This window comes from Protobothrops mucrosquamatus, unplaced genomic scaffold (genome assembly GCF_001527695.2).
Source record: "Protobothrops mucrosquamatus isolate PMUCROS unplaced genomic scaffold, P.Mucros_1.0 scaffold_128, whole genome shotgun sequence".
NCBI lineage: Eukaryota > Metazoa > Chordata > Lepidosauria > Squamata > Viperidae > Protobothrops > Protobothrops mucrosquamatus.
Window position 1 is genome coordinate 1,059,507 of NW_015386204.1, and position 10,695 is coordinate 1,070,201.

At 36.7% G+C, this 10,695-nt stretch overlaps 2 protein-coding genes across 2 annotated transcripts in view; one reads left to right on the plus strand and one right to left on the minus strand.

The window, feature by feature from the left end:
* LOC107288952 (dedicator of cytokinesis protein 1) overlaps positions 1-10,695 on the plus strand; it is a 178,730-nt gene that overhangs the window by 143,777 nt on the left and 24,258 nt on the right. The gene's annotated exons all lie outside the window — the stretch shown is intronic.
* The window catches only part of INSYN2A (inhibitory synaptic factor 2A), a 48,567-nt gene that overhangs the window by 22,295 nt on the left and 15,577 nt on the right, over positions 1-10,695 (minus strand). The window lies entirely within an intron of this gene.

Below are 10,695 nucleotides of genomic sequence, written 5' to 3' on the forward strand. Positions count from 1 at the left end.
AGAGAGCTGGAATTTTAAAGTAGGCCTTGCAGCTCCTCGTCCTAAACTTCGGGCCTAAAATGGCGGCCGCAATGATCGTTAATCAAAAAAACGGCACCTCGAACCCAAGTAAAGGTTCTGGATGGCCGGATCAATTACAAGAGCCGCGCTGAATATCGTTAGTAATTTCCCCCCCTTGCGACCCTGTTTTCGATTGGCAAATTGAAATTGAAGTAAATAGGCTTCGTTGCCTTTTCCGGCAACCAAAATGGCGCCCGCAATCGATTTAGACGGCCGAGAGGGTTCGGAAGGCTGAAAATGCTCCGAATGCAGCCCACAGGCTGCAGGAGCAATCGTTGAGTCCGGGGAGAAAGAACAGCCGTTCTTTTTGTAAAATGATTTGTTAGGGAGCTTCCCCCCCCCAGAACCCTGGGGAGAGAATGGAAGGATCGTGAAGGATTTCCCCCCCCCACTCCCTTACCTCCCTTCAAGGGTGGAATTTTAGGCTAGCACTGATCCCAGTGCTAAGAAGTTTAAAGGGGGAAACCAAATTAATATTTGGGAATTTGAAAAGGGATTTTTAAGGGAAAAGGAGAATTCACCAAAGGCTTTCTAACCTGCTATTGACTGAGAGCCAAACCAGACACGTTGTCAAGAGCTGAGACCAAGTTAAAGACTGGGCCAGCAAGATGGGGCGTGTCAAGTTTGACTACTTGGTCTCAAGAGCAGGCATCCAATGAAAACCCATGTGTGAATTCTCCATCTCCCGTACTGGAGAATAGTTCAATCTGAGAAATATTTTCTAATTCTAACTGAAGATGCATAGTACTGTACAGTACTAAAGATCTTCTGCATGCATTACATTCCAAAGATATTGTGTGGCTTAAGGTCAAACCTTTCAGATGGCTGGTTATAACCTAAAACTAACCAGCTCCAGGAATTCCCATCCATAGTTCCCAATATCAGGTATTTTCCTACACATTTTCCTAAATCCATTGAACTTTCCATTTGACAGAATAGTTTAGCTGTCTCCAAAAACAAGGGGCAAAATTTCTGTCCAGGCACCCCACATACCCCAGTGTGCTTTAGTCAAATGAGTCTGGGTAATGTAAATTTTTATTGTAACTTCACAACTGACAATTGGATGAACTTAAATCATTTACATAATTATACAAGTGACATAAAATTTATGGCTTATGATGTAAATTATGATTTAACTGCTATGTGGCTTAATTGATAGCCATTCCTGATTAACTTGAGCTTTTTATATATTCTTTTAATGTTCTGAAAAGAGTTCATGCAAACATAGCTTTAGTTCTTTAAAAGGGAACAGCTTCCCTTAGAAATATAATGGGCCAGACATACAAGCCTTTCCTTTTTCACATAATTGTACAGCTAGTTCAAAAAGAAAAAAAAACTGAGTCTGAATCATAGGAAAATAATCTTTCTGTGGTCTTTAGTATAACAACTTATATTATATGAAGAACTAGACCCAGGACAGGATTATTTTCTTCAGAAACTGGACCCAATGACAAGGCTTTCTGAGTCACATCTACCAAATTGAAATGTCATTTTCAATGAATAGTTAGTTGAACAAAAAGCATGCTTGTCATAAAAAACTGTCTCTGATGAAATATCCCCATTCTGGTCCAGTATAAGCTTTCATATTTATGATTGATTCTGAAGGAGCTTAGGCCTCTTTTTGCTTTTCCTGGATACCTGAACTTAAGAACATTTACTGGACCACTGCTGCGCATTATAATATGTTCAATATAGGGAAGTTTCTAATACATTTGTCTCTGGCTAATAAACTTTTAGAGCAATATTTTTTCAGACTTTATCAGTAATTAGCCAGAAACTGAACAATGTAATTACAATCACTCAGGTCTTACTCAAGAAGAAATGGTTGCATAACATATTCTATTGAATCCTAGCCAAATTAATTTAAACAGAAATTACTTCATTTTCAAGGTTAGGTACACTGATAAAATTAATGGTATTACTTATACAACAATTTCAGAAATATGTTATCGGTGAGAATCCCCAGCTGAATTAGTTCTTTAGCTGTTCAGTCATTATTCTATTTCACGAACTGTGGCTAAAAAGCTCCTGCCCAAATGCAGAAATTAATAACACCCTAATTACATAAATAAAAACTTTTTTGTCCAATTAGATTCTAGAGAACATTATAAGGTGGCCCATTTTGGGGTCAGTAATGCTAAATCACAAATTATGATTTATTTAGTTCTAATTACAATTTGCTACAATGAACATCCCATTTTAAGTATGGTAAATGGTAAACATCACCATTCCAAATAATGATTATAAATATTACTACCTCTTATCTTGTATGGGTTGGAAAAGTGGAATCATTTAAACATGCTTTTAGTTACATTACTATCTGTGCATTTAAGAAAAAAAATTGCAGGTAATCCTCACTTAACAACCATTTGCTCTGTCACTGTTCAAAATTACGAGTGTTGAACGATCTGTGCCTAAACTTACAGCTGTTGCAGCACTCTCTGTCACATGATTGCGATCTGGCCCTTGTCAACCTGCTCAGCCTGATAGTAGTTGGCCAAATGCCCTAGGATCATGTGATGGTCATTTGCAATCTTCCCTGCTGGTTTCCCCAGGAAGTCAACAGATAAACCCGCAGGAAGGGCCACAAACTGCTGCCTGATTCCTGGGGGCCGGCTGAAAAAGTCTTGTCTTGAAATTCAAGCTTGAGTTTTGAGGCGGACTTATTTCATCCACCCTTGAGAACAAAAATGCTGCCTGACTGATCCTTGGGATCAGTGTGAGATGGAGTCTCTCTGATAGGCAGGAAGAAAACTGCAGCGCTGGAGTGGAGAAAAGAAGCTCGGAAGATAAAGGTTTTCTCCTACCCAATGCTTCAGTTCCCTTCTGCACATGGAAGGAGATGTCTGTACCCCTTTGGCAGGCAGTTTTCTCCCTGTCCATTTAACAATCATGACTTGGAAAAACAGGATGCAGTCGTAAAGTCAAGTCAGGTCACGTGATGACCCGCTTAACAACTGCAAACAACTCAATCTAAATTCCAAGTTGAAATTGTGAATGTAAGTCAAGGCCAACCTGTATTTAAGTGATACTATTGAGTGATACTTAGAAAGTGATGGTAGACTTCACCATTCCAAATAATGTACCAAGAAGCGATCACTTGTTACTCTGAACCAGAAGACAATGTCTTGATGGAGTACAGCATTTCATTGCAAAGGATTAGCCATATTTTTAAACATATCTTCCATTTAGTTCAACAGAATGACTTCTATAGCCACAATTGTTTTGACCAGGCTAGAAACCAGGAGACTGTGACTGCTACTTGTTTTAGGCTAGTCCAGGCATGACAAACTCACAACGTCACATGACATCACGCAACGTATCGGGACTTTTTCCCCATTGCCAGCAATGAGGTGGGTGCGGTTTTGCCGTGATGCATCCGGCCAGCGGGCTGGCAGTTTGACATGCCTGGGCTAGTCTGACTCCCTCAGTCCAATCCACTTCACAGGGTTGTTGTTGTGGGGAAAAAATAGGAGGAGAAAGGAGTATTAGGTATTCCTGCCATGAGTTATTTATAGAAATAATAAGGGTGGGATTAAAAAAATATGCAAAACAACCTTGGTGAATTACATAGTTAACATTCTGTCTCTGCACTAGAGTAGGCAGAATGGTTACCATTGCTACATATTATCATTTAAAAAAAAGATTTTAGAATGTGAAGTTACATTCCCAATAAGAATATCTATTTTGGCTAGAAATTCTTCTAATTGATGTTTCAATGTATTTATAGATTTCAGTTTGTATGCACATAAACATTAAGAAGATAGATCAGAACAATATAAAGCTGAAAGTAACCATAAATGTTTACTCTTTCATAGATGTTTTGTCCTAAAAAGTATAAGCAAAATAAATACATCTATAAAGTCCACATTATTCAAAATAAATTAGAATAATAAAATACTATGCCTAAAAAAGAAGGAAGGAAAGATGTCAAAAATCATAATAAAACTCTAGATTTAGTATATTTGACTTCTGTATTGCTTTGTAAATTAGTCATGAATGATACATTAGCAGTTATGGAATACATATGAATACATTTTAGAAAAAATTACTTATATGCAACTTTTCAATTTATTGGATTTGGAGAAAAACTACATAATTTTGTATACCATACCATACACTCTAGTGAAATCTATATCAATTTTTAAAGTGTAAATGTTTGAAAATCCAGATAGTAGTTTAACTTTCAATTTATTTTTTATATTTAATTACTATATTGAGATTATGTCTCATGAATGTTTTCATATTTCCTGTTTGTAATAGTGTCAAAATAAGGCAACACTGAATATTCTTCCTGTTATCTACAGATTACATAGGCTTGTACAGAACATGGTAGGAGCTGGTTTTCAAGACTCTTTATCAGTTTTATTTGTTCTGTTCTGGGCCCAGTTCTCTTCAGCATCTTCATCGATGATTTGGATGAGGGGATAGATGGGGAACTCATCAAATTTGCAGACGATACCAAGCTGGCATCAATAGCCAACACTACAGAAGACAGGCTTAAGATACAGAAAGATTGGGACAGACTTGAACATTGGGCGCTATCTAACAAAATGAAATTCAGTGGTGAAAAAAGTAAAGTTCTACATTTAGGCAAAGGAAAACCAAATGCACAGGTATAGTATAGTTGGCACCTGGCTCAATAGTAGTAACTGTGAGAGAGATCGAGTCCTAGTGGACAATCACTTAAATATGAGCCAGCAGTGTGCTGCAGCTGCCAAAAAAGCCAACACAGTGCTAGGCTGCATTAACAGAGGGATAGAATCATGATCAGGTGAAGTGTTAATACCACTTTATAATGCCTTGTAAAACCACACTTGGAATACTGCATCCAGTTTTGGTCACTACGATGTAAAAAAGACGTTGAGACTCTAGAAAGAGTACAGAGAAGAGCAACAAAGATTATTAGGGGACTGGAGGCTAAAACATATAAAGAACAGTTGCTGGAATTGGGTATGTCTAGTATAATGAAGAGAAGGATGAGGGTGACATGATAGCAGTGTTTCAATATCTTAGGGGTTGCCACAAACAAGAGGGAGTCAGGCTATCTACCAAAGCACCTGAAGGCAGGACAAGAAGCAATGGATGGAAACTAATCAAAGGCAGAAGCAACCTAGAACTAAGGAGAAATTTCCTGACAGTTAGAATAATTAACCAGTGGAACAACCTGCCTCCAGAAGTTGTGAATGATCCAACACTGGAAGTTTTTAAGAAAAGACTAGACAGCCATTTGTCCAAAATGGTATAGGGTTTCCTGCCTGAGCAGGAAAACTAGAAGACCTCCAAGGTCCCTTCCAACATTATTGTTGTTGTTGTTGTTGTTGATATAGCAAAATGCAAGGTCACAATATATCTCGGTTTAAAGCAAAATAAAATTTAAGACTTTGTGTGGAATTCAGTAATATATCAGCAGAAGTTGGTTCTGCTTACAGAATGAGAGAAGGGCAATAGCATATCCTATGTAACTAATTCTTGCTCTCAAAATGTCCTCTGGAAGAGTACCTTCCCCCACCACTTAGATTATTTTACATAGGACTATAAGAGAAAGGGTGACTAAATTCTCCTCTGCAAGCAAATCTCCAGCCAAAGGCATCATGTTATTCAGCATGTTTTTGAAACTGCTAGGAGGAGGATGAGATGTCAGTAGGATGATGATGGTGATGAACTCTACAACACAACTTCAGTCTGCTCTAGGCAAGCTATGGAAGTACTGACTCAGCATTTGGAGGATGTGAGGGTCTGGATAGGACAAAACAAGCTCATATTAAATCCTTGCAAGACAGAGTTGAATAATAGGTGCATGTCCCCAGTCTCCCAGGTTGCGTAGCTTGTTCTTAAGAGGAGCGCAGTCCTGTCTAGAGCTAATTTTAGAACTGGTATCAAATTGTGGATGAATGTTCCAACTTGAATTATCCTAAAGTTGGCTCCTGCAGTGTTACACTCTTCTGAAGAATCTGGTATGCAATCAGGGGGCCTTGGACATGAATTATTCTTCAAGCATTAACCCAATCATGAGGGTTTTTACCCAATTTCACCTAGTGCCTTTCTGACCTATATCACCATGCATGAATGAGTTTTTATCAACTTGTAAGAGAATTAAAGCAATGTACTTTTTCCATGAGTTCTTTGAAAATTATTTAGATGTTGATTGGTTCAAATGATAGTAGCTTGACTGCTAGCAACATGAAGTGGATTTAGTAATGTTACACCTTTGTCAAGGTCACCCCACTGATTATTATATACGCCACAGGGAATGACCTTGAAGAGCACCTACCAAAGAATGGTCAGATAAGCAGGGTTTGAGTCTGGGCCAAGAAACTAATTTGAGAAACCATCTCTGGAAAGCACTTCCGTAGTTCACATAAAGTGAGAAAGACTTGCAGGACTTACTGTAGCAGTTATAATAAAACCAAACCAAAGGATTGGTTTCAAAAGTGTCTTATTCAGGGTTCTAGTTTTTAATCTTTAAAGCCCTTTGTGGCTTGGTACTACAAGTCCTCAGAATCACCTTCCCTACTAAGATCAGCTTTACCTGTGTGCCCATCCTAGAAATTGGTGCTGAATGTTTTATCCCTTGTAAAGGAGGGAAGCCTGGAGGCACACCTCAGCATGATGGGTGACTATATAAATATTTTATATAAAATAAATGCTATAAAATATCTTACCATATTTTACATTAAATAAATAAATGTATGTTATATCTTACCATGAGCTAAAGGGCAACGCATTATGCCTGCTTTTTATAACACTATTAAGGGTATCTTTTTTCAACCAATGGTGGATCTGGACTGCTTATGTAATGTATTACTGTGTTAGTATTGATGTGATTGATGGTTTTACTTTAGTTATTTAAATTTGCTGATCATTTAAGATAGGGCAGCATAGAAATGGGATATAAACAAATATTTACTGTCTTTTGATTACTGAATTAGCATAACACTATTGTGTTTTCTTAATTCTCAGGTTGGGCCTTCCTTCCTTCAGGTTTATAATGAGTACCTCTAAAAAAAGATTAGAAAACAGATTTAAAAAGATTAGAATGTAGCCAAATCCTGGACGTAAGTGTAATATAACATGTTTGATAGGAATCTACTGAAACAAAGTTGTCTTATTTACATGCCTTGTTAATGTAAACATTTTATCTGGTACTATTGCTTGTATTTTCTATAAGAGAGTCAATCTAGTTGTTATTTCTATATTGATTTAGGAATTCCTTTTTTATTACTATTTCTGAAATGGGAAGAAGTTTGCATTTTTGGCATGGGTACAAAAATTAAGTGCCAGTAGATGCAAAGATTATTATCTTCCTATAGATGATGTGGAAAAATAGCTACTTTTTCATAAGGAGAAGTAAACAAAGACTCATATTATCCTCCTCAAATATATAAGGCTTACATTGTAACCCCAATTTTTAATAGACATTAACTACACAGATCATGCCAAAACAAAACAGATCATGCCAAACCAATCTTATTTCATTTGTTGATAAAGTGACTAAATTAGTAGACCAGCAAAATGCTGGGGACATGGTATACTTAGATTTCAGTAAGGCATTTTACAAAGTAGACCACAACCTGCTGTTTAGTAAGCTAGAAAAAGGTGGGATAGACAACATCACCACCAGATGGATTTGTAGCTGGCTGACAAACCGTACTCAACGAGTAGTCCTCAATGTTACTACATCCACATGGAGAGAAGTAAGCAGTGGGGTGCCAGAAGGTTCCATCTTAGGCCCAGTACTCTTTAATATCTTCATAAATGAATTCTATTCTATTCTATTCTATTCTACTCTATTCATTTCCACAATGCAAGCATTAATTACTGTCCTCTTCATATAGCATCACTGATTTTGTCACTGAATTTGTCAATCAGGAATAAGTACAATTCATTTAATAAAGTATTTACAGTACGTAATAAAAGTCCAGCTGGATCAGGCCAAAGCCTGTCATATTTCACTATTTTGTTTTTCACAATGACCATTCTGATGCTTCTCAAATATTCCCAGGCATACCCTCTAGCATTTGGAGGCATCTCCAATGTGGAGGAACTATTGAATCTCAAAACCAGTATCTCTTGAAATACATAGGCTCCATGGATCTATGCATCCAAGTTAGTGGTCTTCACTATGTCTTGGGATAATGAATTCCACTTATGTGCTATGTAATGTTTGTTTAGAAATTGTTTCAGTCAATTTCACTGGCTGGTGCTTTGTCCTAATATCTAAAGGACAAATATGTTTCTCTGTTCACTTTTTCTATACAACGTATGATTTAATCTCTCTTCATCATATCCTTCCTCTTACGGTTTAAACATTTTACCTTTCACTTAGCTATTATGATTTTTTGCCCCTGCAGGTTATAAACATTTCAAAACCACAACTGGAAACATAACATTAAGAACTTTTGCTTCCATGTGCCCAAATTTACTCTACTGAAATTACTATTTGGCTAACGATTCACTCTGTTCAAAAAGTGCCTTACAGAGAGCTCTTTACAATCATACTTTTATCCATCTAAAATAAAGTAGCTTATTATCTGCAAATTTGGTTAGCAAAAGATTACACCCAACTCAAGATCATTCAAGAACAAATTAAAAAGCACCAATGCCAGAACAGATCCTTGAGGGACACATATTCTTTCTCTGCATTCAGGATAATTCTTTTCTTTTTATTTTTCTTTCTGTTTTAATCAATTAATCCATAAAACAGGTCCTCTTATCTCAAGACTGCTAAGTGTTCCATGTACAATTTGTTTACTTTCTCTCTTGTCTCTATACCCATCTTGAACATTCTTTTGTTGATTAAATGTTTAACTACTTCTCTACCTGGTTTTCTGGTTAAGATATATTTAAAGATGTTCTGTTTGGTTTTGTCTCTCCCCCATTCACTAAATATATTTTGACATTTCATTTCTGAAGGTGGGAATTTAGTTTGTAGTTTCAGCTATAAGATCTATTCCTTAGGGTGAAACTATTCTGGAGCAACTCAGGTTTCAAAAATAGGTACAGATAGACCTCGACTTAAGACCACAATTGAGTCCAAAATTTCTGTTGGTTAAGTGAGATAGTTTTAAGTGAGTTTTGCCCCATTTTTTTACCTTTCTGGCCACAGTTGTTAAATGTTGTTAAATTAGTAATATGGTTGTAAAGTGGCTTTGCTTGTCAGAAGGTCGCAAAAAGTGATCACATGACTCTGAGACACTGACCATCATAAATATGAATCAGTTGCTAAGGACCTGAATTTTGATTATGTGTCCATGGAGATGCTGCAATGGTGGTAAGCATGAAAGCCAGTCGTAAGTCACTTTTTCAGTGCTATTGTAACTTTGAATGGTCACTAAATGAATGGTTATAAGCTGAGGACTACCTGTAAGTTCCAATAATTTTAGATACCAAATATTTGAATTATATGCTAGAAAATGTTTACACTAACCAAACTCTTCTCAGCATTAATTGCACAGTCATTTCTATTTTGGCTCAATGATTACTTTTTCCATTATAAAATGAAACAAAAGGCAATAGGAGCCCTTTACTTTTGGCTAAGTGTATTCTCTAAACAAATGTATTCTGTTTACATATCCCAATAATTAAACAGTATGATTAAGAACAAAACCCACAATAGTTTTGCAATATCTCATTTAAGAGAAGTTCAGTGAATTCTCATTACAGTAGTAATTTATTTGGTTTATGCTCATTTTCGCCATCTAGTGGCCCATGCGACTTTTAGTCTGAAATTAAAAGATGCCAGGTCTGTTCAAGTATTTGTGATATACTGCAGATCTCTGATATCAGAATTCACAATGGCAATATAGCCATAACATACTGTATATAAACTAAAAATCATTTTTTTCCACCAAGGTTCAAGCATACTTTATATGACTCAAGAAAAAAAACAACCCTGCTCTGGATTCAAAGTACCATGTTGCAAATGGTTGTTTTACTAGTCAAATTTCTCAAAATTTTGGAAATTACTTTTTTTTCCTTGAGAAATTCTAGGGAAAGACTTCTTGTTAAGAACATATACCCACTGTTCTATGCTTCACAGGATTTTACATGCAGAGAAATAAAGAACAAACATATATTCATTTCAATTCCAAATGAAAATTTCAAATTACTAACTAGTAGATCATGTTTATAGAACAACATCGAATTGTGTAAGATAGGTATATACATCTTCAGTTGTGCCATGGAATGTTGTGTGAATTATGCCATGGTGTAACATAGACAACTGAAAAATGGGAGGAGGGTACACAAGCAGATTTAAAAACAAGATGGGGTGAAAATAACGATACATTAAACCTTAGCTCACACATTTTTATAGCGAGTCCCCAGCTGTGCACATTTTAGTTAAAATCTTATTTTTTAAAAAGAGATGTGTGAGCAAAACCTCCCACAGAAATCTCTGCTATACATTTTCTCATACACACTCACATACAGAAGAAGTAATCTGTGTATAGTAGTATACAGGGCTTTTTTTCTCGGAGAAAAGGTGGCGGAACTCAAACCTGGCCACGCCCTCATCAAACCCTAGGACCGCCCCTTTAGAGAACAGGAATGCAAGTAAAATTTGGGAGGGGCTATTTCCGGTGTGGGAGGGGCTATTTCCGGTGCGGCCGGCCCGGAAAAAGGTGCCGGAAC